Source organism: Nematolebias whitei, chromosome 5 (genome assembly GCF_014905685.2).
Source record: "Nematolebias whitei isolate Nwh7 chromosome 5, NemWhi1, whole genome shotgun sequence".
Taxonomy (NCBI): Eukaryota; Metazoa; Chordata; class Actinopteri; order Cyprinodontiformes; family Rivulidae; genus Nematolebias; species Nematolebias whitei.
In genome coordinates this window covers 12,408,826-12,427,359 of record NC_056502.1, presented here as the reverse complement: position 1 = coordinate 12,427,359, position 18,534 = coordinate 12,408,826, and positions in this window count along the sequence as shown.

Sequence of the window (18,534 nt, the reverse complement as noted above, 5' to 3'; positions counted from 1 at the left end):
GTTTCTTTTTTTTGTGGAAAGATGTTTCACCCTCCATCCAAAGGGCTTCTTCAGTCTGAGGAGTCCCAAACAAACTGTTTTCCACACTAAGCAGTACACTCAATATTTAAAATATTCTTTTGAAGACTGTTAGAAAGCTTTGTTGAAAAATTCTACTAGTATAGTAGAAGTTTTATGACTTTAACAATTTTATAAGTTTAAACGAATTCTACAAATAGTATATTTTAACGTCCCTATATAATTAAAAAAAAAAAATATATATACACTGTTTATTTTAATTTCATTGCACTACACAGTACTTAATTGCAGCAAAACCACTTTTGCTTTCATGTTTTTCTTACGTGAAACAGATACTGAGCAGCTCCACAGTCTTGATAAACATGATCATTCATTGATGACAAGAATATCAGGACAATAAATGTGGATGTTAGCAAATGATGCTGCTGCGACAGCACAAAAGCCTGCTCTAGTTTGTTTTAAGCTGTGCTCTAGTTTTCTGAGGAAAACTAAAAGTGTTTTTTTTTTTTGCCCTGAGCAGAACACGAACAACATTTGATCATCAGTGCATGCAAAGTTTGATTTATTAACCACGGTTTGTTCCTGTTTAAATTGTTGCTTTTGTTGATAGAATAAGGTAAACTCATAAACAAAAATGCTTTATTTGAGCAAAATGAGCAGCACGTCAGAAAAAGTTTCATCTGTTGCAATTGCAGCCTAATACTGTATCTATAAAGATGTTTCAGAGAAATTGCAAAGGTGTGGAAATTAAAATTAGGCTTCATTTGGTAATGTCATGCCAATTAGGTCAAGGTAGCAACTGTAATTATGTGATTTGGAGAGACACCCAGCAGTTCAATTGTGTGTAATGGTCACCTGGCAGCACAGCTAATGCCCATTTCAGCCTCCGCTGGGCAGGCCATGGCCTATTGGCCCCCTGCGCACCAGGCAATTATGTTTGGTTTCACACGGTGAAAAGGGTTAATTGGCAGCGCCCACGTGCCTGCTTGGACCTGTTTCACGCTTGTCAGCCTTCATCGTATCAAAGGAAGCTTCAGTTCACTCGGCACCATTATTAGAACTCACACAGCCAAACTCTGCATAGGTAAATACAACACTTTCACGACTGCGAAAATAATAAACACACATGTATACACGTTAATTCCCTAAAACACGCATTCACTTATGGAAACATACATGTATCAAAACTCTTTTTCTATACAAAAGCATGGATGAGCATTTTTGTCATGCAAAAACATGATTGCTTGCATAAACTGGAATTAATGTTAAATTTTTGGAACCATTCTCAGTGCGACCACCAGGGGTCAGTGTTGTCTTTTATAAAGCATGGACACATGCAGCACTTCTATTTTTTCTTTCTTTTCTATTCAATGCTCAGTACATCTTATCACCATCTCTGTCACTTGCTGGCATCAACTTTTGAACTTTTATTTAGCCTCATATCACGCTTTTTTTTTAACATTTATTTTGTCTTTCATTCTGTACAAGCATTTAGTTTCCCTTTAGATATGGTTATCAAATACAGGTGAGAGACAAAAAAAATTGAGCTTGTTAATGATAGTCATTTTTTTTTTAGATGTGCCTGCATGTTTGGAAAATCATCAGATTATTGTGTATCTGCTTGTGATTTTAATACCGAGTGTTGCTGAGCCATGCATACTGCAGATTATTTGTTACTCAGATCACTATGTACAATTATTTATTTAAAAAAGCTTCAAACTCTGGGCCACCAGCAGTCAATTTAAAGTCCATTCTAGCCATTATACAAGCCATTACAGTGACAAAGTAAGGATTAGATGAACATCTACAATCGCTTAGTTTTTGGAGTTAACCCAATTCACAGCAGATCAACATCAGCCAAGACAAAAAGGAATAACCCTCGGTGATATAAAATTTGATACAGTGGTAGCTTAAAGTAATTCACAACACACACTTCAAGCGCTAACAGGAACTTCAGTTTTTCATGTGATTGTGCGTAATGTTATTTTTAAGACTTAACCAAAATGGTTGTGGTTGGACTGAGGATGCAGGGGACAGAGTGAGACGGAAGAGGAGGATGACTCGTTGTGGCGACGAGGGAGGCGGGAAAGCCGATAGAAGAAGAAGAACCAAAATGGTTGTAACTCCTTTATTTCTGAACACAGAATAGATTTAGGTCTAAAACGCTGCATGAAAGGCAGCAGGCGATAAACATTCTTTCAAGGAATGCTTGTCTTTTAATTCTATGATGCATAATGTGTAGTTGAAAACACAGAAAATAACAGACTGGTGTATTTGTACGCACTCAAAACGTGAATTCTCTACAATGTGAACCGTTTTCATTTACAAAGATTGTTTTCACATGAAATTTCAGCGTTCATCCCTTGTTAGCACAACCTTATATTACATATCATACCGGCCTACATACAATAAACTTGAACACTTGTATCTTTAGACTGTATCAGTTGTATCGATGAACGCTAAAATTCTTTTCTCCCCTCCTTTTGAGCGCAGGATCAGCGATTTTGTTTGGCATGTCTCACTTTTGCTCTTTTCAAGTTATCACACTAAGTGAATTTGGCTGCAGTAGCTGGCAACAAGTTTTTGGATTTCCAGACATCTTGCTGAAGGTGTCCACTCGCCAATGGCATGGCTCCATCATCGCAGCCTGTTTCTGCACACACAGACAGAGGAGAGAAAATCTTCCCGCACTGTGTCTCCTTGTCACTTTCAGCACTTTGGCACAGTACAACAAAGTCACCCCTCTCGCACATAAATGCCTCGACACACACACACTGTTAGAGGCTCGCTGTGTGTGTGTGTGTTCCCTCACAACTGAGTCTCAGAGGGCTCACGCTCTTGTCGTTTTCCATGGACGAGGACATGCAGGAGCACACACACACCGTCCGGATACACACTTCCTATTTCTGCTGGCATCCTGGGAGGCACATGCAAAGAAAAAGTGCACGAGCATATGTTGGATAGATGCTTGTTGGAGGAGGGAGAGGAGTATTTCTCTTTGGATGTTGTCTTACAAGCTCTGACGGCATGGAGCAGAAAGAAGGCATTTTTTCGTCCAATTTATTAATCCTTTTAGGCAATGTTCTCTGTTCAGAAATGCAAATTGAATCAATCTGAGGCTGACTTTAAGACTTTTCAAGTGGGATTTAATTAGAAACCAGGGCCTGCAGTTTTTAATGAGAGAGGGGGTGGAGAGATGGAGAAAGAGCGAAAGAGAGAGGAATGGGGAGGGAGAGTGGGTTGCGGTTTTGATCTGGGGTCCTGCTGGAGAAAGGATACACAAACACCCTAAACATAGACGCGCACCAACACACACACTCACACACAGGCACATACACACAAGTGCACCCTGTGGAGCAAAGTCTGAGGCGGATGCCCGCTGTTTAGTTTTTCTTCACTTCCATCATCTTGATCTTGCGAGAGTTCAACCAGGGACCTCGTTACTTTAGTGTGCATCTCAAAAACTCTAACAAACCGGGCCTATATCAACTCAAACAAAGTCTGGCTGTGCAACCTTGTTAATAGCACACGCACCAGCGTCCAGGTCTGAGAGAATAGAGGTGAGAAAATGATGGTGATGGGAGCAGAAACAGGAACAAACTCTTCTGGGATTAGTAAAGATGAGATACATGTTCACATGTAGAAGGATAGTTCAGGTTTTAAACTTTTCCATTCAACCTTTATTCAGACAGGTTAATCCCACTGAGCCTCGGGGACTCATTTACAAGAGAGACCTGGTAAACTTTATACGTCGTAATGATTGTCTCCACAAGGAGAAGGTTATAAACTGCAGCACTAAACATTGTCTGAATGTAACTGCAATTATTCATGTTTATTTATAACTGCTGAAAGAAAATACCCTCACTATTGGACAAAACACTTTGAAAGAATCTTGCTTTTAAAATAGCATATTTTTAAATCAAATAAATCCATCTCAGCAGCAGTTTGTTGAAGCCTAACATCGTCTAAGTCAGGATATTAAAAAAGCCAAGCATTCCTGAAAGAAATACTGTAACCCTTCAAACTACAAAGCTGTAGTTTAGTAATAGCATTATTATTTTATTTATCCTTTATTTATACAGGTAGTCTCTTTGATATGGGGGTGCCATTTGTAAAGATACACAGTCAAAAATTATCAACAATATTATTGGTTTATTTAGTCTTCATAAGAAAAAAAGTTTTTATTTTCCAAAGTCAGATTTTCATCATGTTATTCATACATTTATAAATGCTATAGTTCCAAACTAAATATTTAATTTACAAGCTAAATATTTAGTTTACAAACTAAATACTTAACTTGCAAGCTAAGCTCCACACTAAATATTTAGTTTGCAAACTAAATGTTTATGTCCACGCTAAATGTTTAATTTACAAACTAAATGTTTAACTTGCAAGCTAAGTTAAATATTTAGCTAGCAAGTTAAATATTTAAGTCAGAACTAAATATTTATTTTGGAAATTAAATGTGTAGCTTAGAAATTAAATGTGTAGCTTAGAAATTAAATGTTTTGTTTTGAAAATAAATATTTAGCTTGGAAATAAAATCTTTAATTTACACCTAAATATTTAGTTCACTAACTAAATATTTAACTTGCCTGTTAAATATTTAGTTTGTAAATTAAACATTTAGCTTGGGCATAAACATTTAATTTGTAAACTAAATATTTAGTATGGTGCTAAATATTTGGCTTGCTAACTAAATATTTAACTTGCAAGTTGAGTATTTAGTTTGTACACTAAATATTCAGCTTGTAAATGAAATGCTTAGTTTGGAACTATGGCATTTTTTAAATGTATGAATAACATGGTGAAAATATGACTTTGGGAAAAAAAAATGTTTTCTTATGAAAGACTAATAAATAAACCAAAATATTGCTGTTGATTTTTGACTGTGTAACTTAACAAACGGCACCCCATACATTGAGTCACAAGAACTCATTTTCAAGAGAGACCTGTTTTAGGAGCAAATCGTGGGGGTTAAGGGTCTTGCTCAAGGGCCCAGGGTGGGACAGATGAGGGTGGAGGTAGGTGTTGGTGTCTCACCTTTTCCACCCACATTTTGATATCGTCTGTCCGGGGAGTTGAACCTGCGACTTTCTGATCACAGGCCCATCTTCTCTAACCTCTGCGTCACCACTCCCTCACAATTATGAGGGAGTTATGTGCACAATCTCATTCAATATTGGGATATCTGTTAAGTTTTTGGAGTGTGTCAGTTACTATTACAACATGTTTTGGTTTTATATCTGTACAATTTACTAAGCTGAAGCCATTTTTGTGTAGGCAGAGGTTGATAAGAAGTCATGTTGGCCATTTTGGTTTGGGTTGACTCCAAAATTAAATCAACTTTCACACCAAGTTTTAGCTTAATATCTACAAAACCAAATACACGTGGTGAAAACGTTGATTGCCTTTGAGCTGCTTTTGGTGAAAGGCGATAAAATCTATAAGAAATTTGTCTTTAAATATTTTATATGATCTTCCCTCTATCTTAGGTCACCTGTGCACCAGTATCTGGCCTTAACAGCTACTGAAGCTCTTCTTGAAGGTATATAAAAAGTTTATATAAAAGGTAGAAGTGCACCGTTTGCAGTTTTCTGGCCGATCACCGTTCTCTAAAAAGCCTGACCTGCCGATTCCGATTTTGTTTTCTAAGCGACAGTGTCAGGTGATATAAGGTCGCAATGTGCCTTTAATTTTCCAACCTTATTTTATTGAAAAACAAACCCTTGAACAATATCCTAGAAACAATACAAACTTGTTTTAACTGGCCATGAGGTAGTGCTCTGAAATATAAATGAAGTTTAGACAATTGTTGTTAAAACTTAAAAAAAAAAATCTATAAAATGGGTTTCTCATGTAAGTATCGGCTGATCTCCGATCTCCCAAACTTAAGGAAATCGGGGCGGCCGATTTATCGGTGCACCCCTAATAAAAGGTTATTAAACTCCATTCTTTTTGTAAGAACATGCAGTCAATAAGAAACATTTTAATTAAGACTCGGGAAAAGTAAACTTTATGATTTTTATTGTTTGACATTGTTGGAAAATACTTAAAATTCACATTTAGCATACCGTAAATAAAGTGCGCAAACTGCAGGATTTCTTTAATGTCAAAATTATCGAATAAAGTTATGAACACACGTCATTAAATATGGTGGCTTTTTCTATGATGTTTCATTTTTTATTTGATCTATATTTTAATACTTAGATTTGTAGTTTTGGGCAGGTTAGCCTGCATGCTAACTTGTTTAGCTTTTTTCTTTAGTGTAAAGACGAAAAGAATGCAAATCTGTCCCTTAAAATGCTTCCATTCCCCTCGAGTAAAGCGTATCCCTTGATTTATCACAGATTTCACAGCCATTTGGCTATCATATGCTACATCTGATATATTTTGGGGGAAATTTGGCACTGTTAAAAAGGGTGTGGTGTGGGGGATGTGGTTTCAAAGCTCATAATCTCTTAAGTCTCAGCCTTCTTCTTCTCTCCCCTTTCTGTTTCTTTTAAAACTGGGGCTGAGGGTGGAAAATATCAAATACTGTTTTTCAGAGACAGAGTGACGTCTTCACAGCTGCTGGGTCTGATTTTATTCCATGAACAACTTTGTAAGATTTAGCAACATTTTGCAGCAGAATAGATTGCAACCAAGTGTATGCGTCTTTGCTTCCCCTTCCCAGCATGTTTTAAAACTAACGGGGCTATGAAGGATGCTTTCCTGCGCTAACATTTGGCTTACTAGTTCTGGGATACCATAAAAACAAGACAATACATCACAGTAGATTCTAAGAGAACCTGCATTTTTATCACATGTTGCCAAAAATGAAAGCAAAGTGCACAAATGATTGTTTATACCATCAACAAAAATCTAATGCATTGCTGCATTTTAAGGAGGCTTTCAGGAAGATATCACTGTTTGACCTCTACAACCGTTTGTTTTTTAGAGTTAACGAGACTGAAGATGGCTGCCACAGCAAACCAATCTTAGCCATCACATAAATAGTCATAACTTAGTCAGTTTCACAGATATTGGGCTAAAACTTGGAGTGGTGGTACCTGAGACTGATCTCCAACTTATACTGAGAGCGCTAACTCATCACTCAAGATCTGGGATTGCTATTAACCTTTAAAATCAAATGTTTCTTAGCTAAACATCTCGTGCACCTCTTTCTGCAGAAAAATTTCCATAACTCAACTAATTTTGCAAATATTGTGCTAAATACAGAAGAACAACCTCCACATCAATGTGAAGATGACAAAGGAGATGATTGTGGATTTCAGAATGAGTAACCACACCTACCCCCTCTGCACATAGGAGGGTCTGTGGTGGAGGTGGTCTCCAGATACAAGTACTTAGGTGTGCACCTGAATATCCTCATCTGGGACAACAACACTACCTGCCTGAGCAAAAAAGCTCATCAGAGACTCTACTTCCTCAGGCGGCTGAGGTGAGCTGGTCTGGGAAGCTCAGTTCTCACCTCCTTCTACAGGTGTGCAGTGGAGAGCATCCTGTGCTCCAGCATCAACGTGTGGCATGGAGGCTGCACAGCTGCAGAAAGAAAAGCTTTGCAGAGAGTGGTGAAGGCTGCACAGAAGACTGTTGGAGTCATCCTCCCCACCATCACAGACATCTACACCTCCAGATGTAGAAAGAGGTCCACCTGCATCATGAAGGACCCCACTCATCCAGCGCACACACTTCTTGCCCCACTCCCATCAGGAAGGAGGTTAAGGAGCATTAAGTGTAGAACCACTAGACTGAGGAACAGCTTCTACCCTGAGGCTGTTAGGCTCATGAATCCCTAAACAGAAAAATCACTGTAATTCCACTTTAATTGGACATTTGACACTTTATCCATGCTGCTGATTTCTTATGACAATAAAGTCACCTTGAACCTAAAATATGGTATGATGATTGCTGAGCTTTGTTCCAACGCATTCAAAGCATGAAATCTTTACATTCCACCTTGTCATTGATACCAAAAAAGTCCATGCTCCATAATCCAGGTATACCATCCAACAATTTTCAGTCAGGTTCATCTGGACAGTTTCTTTTTTTTTCTGAAACGTTTCACCTTCCATCTGGAAGGCTTCATCAGTCAAGGAAACAAACAGCACAAAACTGATTCTTCCCCCAAACAGCTTACTCCAAAGTGGAACAAACCAGTTATGTTGGTGCTAAGATGGTGTCTTTGGCACGCCCCCTCCTCTGGTGCCAGCCCTCTTCCTCGTCGACAGTCATGTCAAACTGGATAAAAACCAGAATCAGTTTTGTTGAGCATGCATCAGGATAAAGATATTGTATACATTTGTGTATATTTTTACTTTCAATATTTGACCAAATTGGCTTTAACGCTGTCATTTCTCAGCATGAGATGAGTTTAGTGAAAACAGGGGTGGTGTACATTCCCACAAGAAAGACTGGACACATGAATAAATAAAAAAGGCATAAAAAAAAAAAATCAACATTTTACATTCAAGAAAGTTCCACTATTTACAGTAGGGGAGGTGTCAAAAGATTGTTTCCAAGGACATATAGCATAACGCTGTTTTCTCTTATAATACATATTTCTAGTGGACATATAAGTAAATGTAAATGTTGAGAAGTTCATACTTCAGTATAGGTAAGAAAAAAAAGGAATTATCCTGTAGGCACAAAACAACAATTATGGGTGCCAGAGGAACTGATGTTCAGCTTTTAAAAATAAGGGGAAAGATGTGAAGTGATAACATATAGGCTGCCACAACGAGACATAATTTCACCCATTAAAGCAAGATTTCTGTGTGTGTGTCTCACAAAATGTTTGACAACTAGTTGATCCTGTCAATTTTTAAATAATGCTAATTAATCTCCATTATTCAAACATGTAATTAATCTCTCACACTCTCCCTGGCTGTCTCTCGGTTTCCTTCTAACTCAAATTTAATGGAACATGAAAGGGAAACCCAAAGAGCAAATGCAGTGTTTGTGGTCCTCGCAGAAGGCTTGATGAGGGAGTCGCATCAGAGGAGATAACAGGCAAAGAGACAGACGGGTGGACATGTTTTGACAAACAGACAAGTCGGTCCAAAACTCCTCCCTTTCTCATCGCTCTGCGCCTGTTCCCCCCCTTCTCCCTTTCACTGTGTGCGTCTTTGAACTCAGCCCTTCATTAACAATCTGCAGATTAACATGCTTGGAAACACGGGGTAGATGGATCAGAAGTACAGAGTGGGATGAGAGAGAGAGAGAGAGGCGCAGAGAAGGGGGGGTGGGGAGTTAAAACATGTCTACAGTAAAACTATTTTCAGATCAAAACAACTTTGTGTAAAAATAGTTAGCCCCACATTTCTTTACAAAAAAGTGTTAAGACAAAGAGAGGGTGCAGAAGACAAAGGGCTTTAGCAAAACCAACTGAGAAGAAGTGCAGCAAACTGTGAGTCAGATTTCTAGAAGCCACAAATATGTATAATCTGAAAGAATCTGACGACAAGAATACATTAAACTGCCTCGTAAATCCTACAAAAAAAAAAAACACAGGACGTCTAGAGAAAACTAAATGCAATTATTTACATGTAGATTTACATTTTATCTCTCAGTGGGTGGCGATGATGTTTCTGCCTGTATTTATGTGTTTGTGTTCATGACGGCTTCTAAAATATGTCATGAACCGCTGGTCATATTCTAATGAAACTTGCAGGAAGTAATGAATGGATGTACATTTACAACTGATTAACTTTTTGGTTGGTTTTCTAATTATCTATCAGATCGAAGGCAATGTGTTCAACATAATGGTACGTCTTCCAGCTATTTAACTGTCCATTATGGTGTACCACAAGGCTCAGTCTTAAGTCCCACCCTCTTCACAATCTACATAAATAATGTAGGTCCAATTATTCCTGATGCATCCCTACATTTCTATGCCGATGACACAGTTGTTTTTAATCAATCTAACAGTTGCTAAGGTTTTCCAGCTTTTACAATCTGCATTCAACATCATCCAGTCAGATTTGTTTAGTCTCAAACTTGTGCTAAAAGCTGATAAAACCAAAGGGATGTTGGTTACAAACAGGAAGTCACTACCAGCAGGCCTTCCTTCTATCGTATTTACGAATGGTGTTCTTATTGAGTCTGTCGATTCTTACAAATACTTGGGAATTTTGGTCGATGCACATCTCTCTTTTAAGCCTCAAGTCGAAAACTTGTGGGTTTTTTTTTTTTGGGGGGGGGGGGGGGGTCTTTTTCAGAACTAGATCTTGTCTAACTCTGAATGCTAGAAAACAATTTGTAACTGCTACATTCCTTCCCTCCATTGACTACGGTGACATTATTTACATGAATGCTCCTGCAAGCACCTTGCAGATGTTGGATGCTGTCTATCACGGTGCACTAGGATTCATAACTGGCTGTAACTACCCTACCCATCACTGCACCCTGTATTCATTGGTCAGTTGGTCATCATTACCGGTAATTTCACGCAGACTCACACTGGTACATTTTCATCTTTAAATCACTTCTTGGTTTGCTGCCTTCATATATCTCCTCCTATACAGTATGTCCCGTCAGTGCAGCTACAGCGTGACAAAATTACCAAGACAATTACCTGCAGCGTGCCATCAGTGTGGACCGAACTAAGCAAAAGGGCTTTCTCCTACTCCGCTCCTGTTTCCTGGAACACCTTACAAAAAGATCTGAAGCTCTCGACCTTGACCTCTCTAAGGGATTTTAAACTATAGTTTACTATAAATGTAAACTGCATTTAATGTAATGTTAAAGTTCAGTACAAAAATCAACGCAGACATGTTCCTGTTATTAGTATCTTACATCGTTTTACAATGTAGCATGTATTTTTGTTTTATATCACTTCTTTTAAATACTTTTCATTTTATATACTTTTATATGTGTGTTTATTGTTTTGTGTACCTCATTTATGGTTTTGTTTAAAACAGATCTCTCTTGTAAATGAGTCCTTTTGACTCAATGAGACTAACCTGTATAAATAAAGGTTGAATGAAAACCCCATTCAAGCTGGCTGCTACAACCAACTCACCATAAAACAACACAAACACAACTTTAACCCAGTCAATTTTACAGATATTGATCTAAAGTTTTTAGTGTGGTAGTTGCTAAGAATAATCAGCCACTGGACAAACTTTAATAAATATTTCAGGAAATAATCATTATGTGCACACCTACAACTGATTACCTTTTAGAGTCAACCCAATTCGAGATAGCCAACTGACACAGAAAACACAAAAATGGTTCAAGGTTCTTTATTGTCATTTGCATCACATGTGGTGCATGAGGTAAAACGAAATTGTATACTCAAGGTCCCAGTTACACCCCAAAACAGCAAAAAATATAAAGTATAAAAAAGGGTATACAAAGATCTAAGATACACACTAAACAATAATGCAATATAATACAGTGTATTAAACAGCAGTCTGAACATGAGTGTGTTGTGAGCACGTAGCAGTTTAAAGGCCATTTTAACAGATCTTGTGCTAAGATTTAATATGTCTTTCACAGCACATACTTTGAGCGTAACATCTTGTAATATTGCGATTTTGCATAAAGTTATATTCAAATTCAAATTTAAATTTAAACTCTAAGATGAAAGGCAGGGGCAGGGGGCAATGAGCATTTCTTCAAGCAACGCTTGGCCTTTAATTTTTATCCAGAAATATGCAGAATGTCCTTACGGGTTTTTTTTTTCTCTCAAAAAGCAGTTATTCCAAATGAGTCAGCCAGAACATTGCACTTGACCTCACCATCACAACCTCAGCTGAAACAGATTTTCACAGCTGATAGTGGTTAGCATGAAACAAGGGATCATCAGTTTAGGCAATCTCTGTCAATCTCTAGAAATCACATGGGCTAGTTTCATAATGAATCTGCTCAGTGTGGTCCTATAGAGATGCCGAGGGAGAATACAGATAAAACAAACAAAAAAAAAAGAGACAGACTGACAAAGAGAGGAAAAACAGTGGGAGAAAAGGGACTGACGGACAGAGACAGTCAGATCTCGTCTGATGGACAGACAGAAAGAGACAGACTGACAAAGCGAGCGAAGGAGGGATGGGCCTGTTCTGAATTAATGACTGTTCTCATCAGAAGATGAATGTTCTCCCGCTCTCCCCTCGGAACACAGCTTGCAAATGAAAAGAAAAGTCAGTTCAATGAAGAATGAATAAACAAATGAATAAATAGGCCAATAAATAAATGAATAAATGCGAAAGTCAGATTATGATCGATGCACACTCGGTTTTATGTGTTTATGCCGGCTTTTGAGTTTTGCAGCTCCACGTTTTCATGCTACGGTTATGTAGAGGAACGAAGCAACGTTTCATGATGTTTGATGTGTGATCGTCTGTAGCCATGTGTGTGTCCCACAATGCACACACGTGTAATAAGTGTGTTTACCGATATCATGTCTGTGCTAGATGAGGTTCCTAATTTTGTTGGTATTTACTTTCATGTGGCTTTGTGATGGGGTGCACAAATCCATTTTTATAAATGTGAGTTTTTCGATGTGTGTGTGTGTGTCTGAGTTGGGGGGCTCTCTGGTGAGTCTCCTTAACATCAAACAGCTGGAAGTGATAAAATATTTAGGAAGGGCTGGGAGTCTGTGAATATTAATTCAGCCTTTTTTCCTTATGCCTCTCAAATCTCCCTCATATTTTTTTCGTTTTTTTTTCTCCCCAGTTTTTCAGTTCCACTCAGACTTTCCCAGTCTCCATCGCTTCTTCCCCAGTGCCACATCGCTTCGCTTGTCCTTTCTTTTTTTTTGCCACTTTGGTGAAAACTCTCTGTAACTCCCTGATTACAGTGTTTCTGACCTTGTTTACGAGGGAATTACAGTCGTTTAATTGGGACGTGCTGGCACTTAATGTGATGGAGGGAAGAGAGGAGGTGACCTCTTGTTCTGTCATGTGACTGGGCGCCAGGGCAGCCAGTAGAGTTCATCACACGCCGGCGGTTTTGTGTCAAACATTAACGTTCTCTTCACCTTCTGAACAAGTACCACCCTGGAGCTTTTGAATTGACTTTGCTCAAATTTTCAGGATTACGTTTTATTCAAAGGTGCATAATTGCAAATCAATCAAGGAGTTAAATAAAAACAATATAAAAAGCTTAATTTGGAAAATAATCAACTCACCTGAGATATCTGTTCCCCACAACATATTTAAAGTGAAAAATGTCATTTACCCAACGCTAATCTCTATACAATATTTTATCGTGACATCAAATACAAAAAGCAATTATGAATCACTTAATTAAAACTACGTTTAATTTATGCATTTAGAGAAACCCCATCAAACAAAGAGACAGATTAAATAATTAATAATTCAGTTGTCTCAATTCTGCTTTAAATTATTCAATTAAAAAAATTCTTAAAATGTAATTAGGAGTTTAAAAAGCACTACTTAATATTTTATCGCAGCTGTGTAATTTTACATCAGCGTGCAGACGTCAAAGTTCTGCCTAGGAACAAAAACTCAGAGTGTTAAATATTAAAGTTTATAAAAAATAAACTTAGGAGATGACAAAAACATGAACAAGTGTGGTAATGAGATGTAAGTTGCATCTAAAGGAGCCACTGAGCATTTGGAACATTGTTGGTGTACGTCTAATGAATAATGTCTGAAAGTTTCATTCAAATGTGTCCCGTGGTTAATGAGATATTTTGCTAATGAACAAAAAAGTGTTCACTAGTTAATGATGAATTTTTAAGCAACAATTTTCAGACAACAAATATCACTTGAAGCATTTGTTGTGAATGACTCTCAGCTATAACCAAACCCAGTTTGAGCAGAATATTGGCAATATTGATGGAGTTATTCTTATGTTTTCTAAGGTAATTTTGCTGAGCCTCTTGATTTTTGTTACCTCTAAAAGTTCATAATTTTTAGAAGTACATCCAATGATTATTTCTTGAAAGTTTCATATAAATCTGTCCAGCAATATCTGTTATATGTTGATTTCAAATGGTTAATGACAACTTTTTAAACAGCCTCTTCATAAGTTGTTGCCCCTCACAATGTGTACTGGGGATCAGTCTCAGAGCTACTACTACACACACTTTGTGAATTTTTGCAACAATGACCCAAAGTTATGGCCATATTTAGTGTTTTATTTTAATGATTCTGTTGACGGCAGCCATCAGGATGACTCCTAAAGATGTAGATGTACATCCAGTGACTACTTTCTGTAAGTTTCAATAAAATTTGTCCAGCGGTTCATGACACATTTTGGAAACAGATCTCCCCCCCCCCCCCCCCACACACACACACACACACATACACATACACAGCAAAAACATATTGATCTACATTTGCTTTTTGACTGCAGACAATAAAATTCAGGAGCAAAAACATTAGAACATTTACCACTAACACAATAATGCAATGGTGTGATGGTTTGAACCTAATTTTGTAGCAACAAACTGTGCACCGTGGACTCATTTGCTTCTTTCTCTACTAATTTTAAGTTCCCCTTTTGGTTTTGTGCATATGAACTAATCATCTGTACGAGTCCCACATCGATGTGCGCTAACATTCACATTCAGCTCGGCAGAACCAGCATAGTGGCTGAGGCACGATTGGTTTGAGTGGACGGCTGCTCTCGCCACCCCTCATTTCACACCCACTTACCAACTCAGCTGTGTGACTACCTCTAATGTTGGCTCAGACAAGTATCAGTGGTGGATGAACTTTATCCTCCCAGTCTGTCATTTCACACATAACTGATGCAGGAAAAGGCCTCAACTGAACCGCTTGTCTGACAACTTAAGCTAGGTCCAAACAATGTCTAGAAATGAGAAAATTATGTTTAAAACCTCAGGACTGATCGACAAAAACTAGTTTGTTGCGATGGCGTCATGAAGGATCCTCCATTGAAGATCACCAGTCCGTTTTTTTGTTGGAGGTTTGTAAAGAGTTCTCCACTGGGGCTTCAGATCTCCGCGTTTGTCGTCCCACACGCTGACAGCTCTGTTGTGCAGTGTTCTCTTGTTCGGGATCTTAACATAAGTCTCATAAAGTACTTTTGGACCCGTTCTGCACAAGTTTATCTTTGGGTCTGTGTTACGTAGCAGAGGACCACTGTCTTCCGCAAAGTTAGGATTCAGGTGGATGTCCGGGAAAGTGTCCGTTGAGTCAGGCGGGCGATCCCTCGTGGACCACAGCTTCAGGAGACGCTCCTCTCCAGCTGTCATCCTCTCCTTCACCAGGTCTAGGAAGTGCTGCACCAGTCAGGCAGACTGGACCCTAAGCAACAAAACCACCTCCCGGACGCTGGAGAATTCTGGTCCGGCCGTCTCCACCAACCACCTCAGGGTCACCGTCCCAGATTCGCACAGTGCCTTTGACAGACCCGGCACCGTGCTGTTAGAGACGAACAAGAAGAAGGAGAAGGAGAAGAAGAAAATACAGATTAAACAAAATTTTCCTAATTAAATCATGATGGGTCTGACAGCTGAGGACACAGAAGACGAGCAGGATAAACAGCTAAAGCAGAGTGAGACATGTTCCAGCTGACAGTGAGACAGGTTGTGCTTGAAAAAAAAAAAGAGATATATTGAAGGACAAAGAGATAGGAAGACTGGCTGCTGTCAGCATCAGTCACAACAGCAGCAGCAATGTAATTATAGGCTCTGATTAAAATCAGTCTCATTTCTGCCATTCACTACTCATTTTGCCTGCTGAAAAGATCTAAGCCTTCCTGACACCTTAACTGCTGGGAGAAAAAAGAGCAAGTCAAGGTGGATGGATGGGCTCTGACTAACAGAAAACAATAATAGATCTGTATGTGGAGGTTGCAAAGTGGCAGGGTTTCTGCATCGCTTGTTAAAGAGGAACTTCCATTGTTTGTCTTATTAAACTTTCTGTTGCTAAATTACGTGGTGTTATTTTTACATTCAGCCATGATGAGACTGGTTACTAAAAAAGGTTTGTTGTTAAAAGTATGTTTTACATAATGCAAGCCCCCCTAAAACTGTAGACAAAGAATAATGAAGGAGACTACAATAATGCAGACTGTGTAATTTGCTTTTGTACTAAATATATCTGTGAACTTTAGAACTCTTTGTGCTACAGTTTTTTTTAATATATATATTTTTGCTGAAAACTTGCCAAAGTATTGATGGAGCTAAGTAAAATATTTAATATGCTGCCACATAACTTTAAATATGAACCCTCATGGGTAAAAGTTGTATTCTTACTCATGCCTGAAAAGCCACAGAAATATACAGATCTTATTTTATCCACTTCATCCAAGACCATGATAGTTGTAGCCTTTGAATATTTAGTAAGGGAAACCATTTTTGTCAGCTTTTGAAAGAATAGAGCATGCAAATCAGAGACCAAGACAAAGCAGATAAGCACATACAAAGTGGAGAAAACAAAAGAAATGATAGAGTGATGAAGGAAGAGCGACATGGAGTCAGATGGGAGAGGCGTCAGAGAAAATTTATGAGTGGGGCCTGTCTGTTGGCTATAGGCCTGGTTTGTCTGTGGTCCACTTCTCTATAATATTCACTGCTCCTCAGGCTCCCATGTGTCTGCCTGTGGGCGCACTGTACACATGTGCACACATGCACACGTATACTGTACACACAGTTTGCATGCATATAGACCATTTGTTTCAAAATAATCCGTCTTCTCTGCCTTGTCATTAGACAGTTAATATTTGTTTTGTCTAGAATATTTTCCACATTTTTCACTTTTTTCTGTCCGTCAGTCAGGGATGATTTATTATCCTAACTCTCCTACCTGACATGCAGACTGCAGTAGGTCAAGAAGTGAAGGAACTCAACTGTCCATAGTACAAGAGACATTTATGACCGTGATGAGACCACAGAATTTCTAACATACGCCAAAAACTTCAGTTTGTACTTTGTTGGTGTATTTAAACTTTTAATTATCAGGGAGAAATAGAAAATAAATGATTTTTAAAGGTTTTACTACTTATCAACCATTATTTATTTATTTATTTGTTTGTTTGAAACTGTTCTTTTAATATGGCCAAAATAAATCATTCATTCAGCTTTCTTTTATTTATAATTTGTGTACACAGTTTGGAAGGGAGGCAACATTGGAAACAAAAGTGAACAAAAGAAACAAATTCATCTGCTCTGGAAGCATCTACAAAGTAGAATAATCATAATTATTGAATGGTGTGGATGTCAGAACTGGTTATCAAACAGTTATAAACTGAAAGTTTAGGCCCAAATTATACTTGAGTCCCAGCACAACCGCGTGGGGAAGCCAAAGGTAGTATCTCAATGGGCTGTTACTATTAGAGAGTAGTTTGTGACAAAATTAAAAAAAAGAAAATATGTACAAATTATTGTTTGAAATTTACTAAATTCTCAGTATTTGTGACTAAGCAACCAACGAGCTGTGTGGCTACGGTTTGAGTAGCCACTTTTTGAAAATTGTGATTTACGGTTGTGTGCATTGCTTGATTGCATTCTTCTGCAGCTAAAGCAAAAATATTGAGAACCTCCACATGTTTCAAGACATTTGGAGACTCCCTCGCAAAAGTCGTTGCCAACTAGTTTCTATCAGTTGCTGCCCAGTGACCCTACTCTTAACATAAAGAAACTGACAATGGTGCTTAAGACGCACTGCATTCACTACAGTTCTCATCTTGACCAGTAGGTGTCACTACTGAGAAAACAAAACCTCTACACAGCAGGAACAGCATCAGAAAACAAGGTCAAGGTTTCTTTATTGTCATTCGCATCACATGTGGTACATGTGGTAGAATGAAATTGTGTACACAGGGTCCCAGTTACATCCAACAAAAGCATAAATTGTAAAAGAAAAACAGTAATAAGATCTAAGATATGAACTACGAAATATGTTAAACTAAGAATACGCTAAGAACTAGTAGTACAAAAACAATATATAGAACAACAAACAAGTCGTGTACAGGAAGTATACTCAACATTCACAAATAAAACAGTACAATTTCATCTTCTCTGCTTTGCGTTTAAACAGATGTACCAGTTTATGTAACATTTACCATATTTATGCCTTTTGGTATTTTATTCAGTTGTAAAACAAACCAACCACATTGCAGACTCTAGTAAGCTTCTCTCCTTATTTTAAATAAGCTCCTTAAAATAACAAAATTTGGGATGTGGATAATCACCTGAAACAAACACCTCCCACATGCATGACTGGCACAACATTTTTGGCTCACCCCACAATTCTGAGGCCTCAGAACAGGATTTTGCATTTCTTTCCAAGCAAATCTACTGCACTGGCCTTCACTTAGCCTATAATTAGAAATTTACCTGAAAAGTTAAAAAGATGGTGGCACAGTGGCACAGTTGGTAAAACGGTCACCTCTCAGCAAGAAAGTTGCTGGATTGGATTCCAGCCAGGGACTTTTCTGGGTGGAGATTGCATGTTCTCTCTGGGTATTCCAGTTTCCTCCCACAACCCAAAAACATGCATGTTGGGCTAATTGGTAACTCTAAAGTGTCCCCAGGTACTGTATAAGTGCATGGATGATTGTTTGTCTCGTTTG